The following is a 1,319-nucleotide window of genomic DNA, read 5'->3' on the forward strand; positions in this document are numbered from 1 at the left end:
ATATATATATATATACAATCATTTTCTCTCTTTCGCTGTCTCCCTTTCTCTCACATCGTTTACATACACACACAAAAGTGCGCGCACACACACGCCCATTTTTAAATGCGTTTCTTTTGCAATTCATACAATTTTGTAAATGATTCTAACAAGTATTAACTTTCTTTTTTTGTATTTATGTTATTTCAGCATCAAACAGAGAATTGATATACGGTATATAGATATACGTACACACAAGCGTGTGCGCGCGAGCACACACACACACACAAAAGTGCGCGCACACATACATACACAAGCCAGTTTACACACGCTCAATTATTCATCTGTGTTCTATATGTATATGCGCGTATTCAAACATCTCGTATATACATGTATATGCTTATATTTTGTACTTACATTATACATAAATACATGTATATGTACATACATATATATATACATATATACACAAGTCCATCTACTTATGAGTACTTATAATTATATATATAAGCATTCATATATAGATATATATGTATATGTACATAGATATACGTATACATATATTATTTATACATATATATATATACAGATATATAATATATATACATAAATGTATATACACATGCACATATGCATGTATGTACGTATGTATACGTACATACATGCATGTACACATACATGTACGTTGATAGCGTTAGAAAACCGGCGACTGAGCTTTACCGTTCCGTCAGATGTTAGTGAAAGTTCGTGTTTTAACCGCATATCAAAAATGGGAACCTATGATTATAAGCTAGAATTTGTCAATATTTGTCGTGAAATTGCATCAGTTGTCAACAGCCACGATTCGAGTCTATGCAGTAATTTCTAAGTGGTTGATAGTTGACTCGCTAAAAATAGTTGCTAAATATCGCAGAAACCACTCTTAAACCAATATGGGATATAGAATAACGAAGTCCGGGGCATACTATACCCAAAGAAAGAAAGATATTTAGACGGTGATATCTGGAATGGCTTTATTCATAGTTCTGTTCAATCAGCAACTGAGATCTATAAGTATAAGATGTTAAGGAAACTTTGGAGGATCAATATAAGGAAACCTTAAGGCGGTGAGCTGGCAGAATCGTTAGCATGCCGGGCAAAATGCTTAGTGGCATGTCGTCCGTTTTTATGTTCCAAGCTCAAATTCCACCGAGGTCGACTTTGCCTTTCATCCTTTCGGGGTCGATAACATAAGTACTAGTTGAACACTGGGGGTCGATGTAAACGACTAGCCCCCTTCCCCCGAAATTGCTGTCAAAAAATCGTGCCAAAATTTGAAACCAATATTAGGAAACCTTCGT

General features: G+C 34.9%; 2 protein-coding genes across 3 annotated transcripts in view; one reads left to right on the forward strand and one right to left on the reverse strand.

Moving 5' to 3' along the window:
• The window catches only part of LOC106870222 (EEF1A lysine methyltransferase 1), a 318,548-nt gene that overhangs the window by 188,971 nt on the left and 128,258 nt on the right, over positions 1–1,319 (reverse strand). The window lies entirely within an intron of this gene.
• The window catches only part of LOC106870223 (monocarboxylate transporter 12), a 104,060-nt gene that overhangs the window by 809 nt on the left and 101,932 nt on the right, over positions 1–1,319 (forward strand). The gene's annotated exons all lie outside the window — the stretch shown is intronic.

The sequence above is a fragment of the Octopus bimaculoides genome, chromosome 4 (assembly GCF_001194135.2).
Source record: "Octopus bimaculoides isolate UCB-OBI-ISO-001 chromosome 4, ASM119413v2, whole genome shotgun sequence".
Taxonomy (NCBI): Eukaryota; Metazoa; Mollusca; class Cephalopoda; order Octopoda; family Octopodidae; genus Octopus; species Octopus bimaculoides.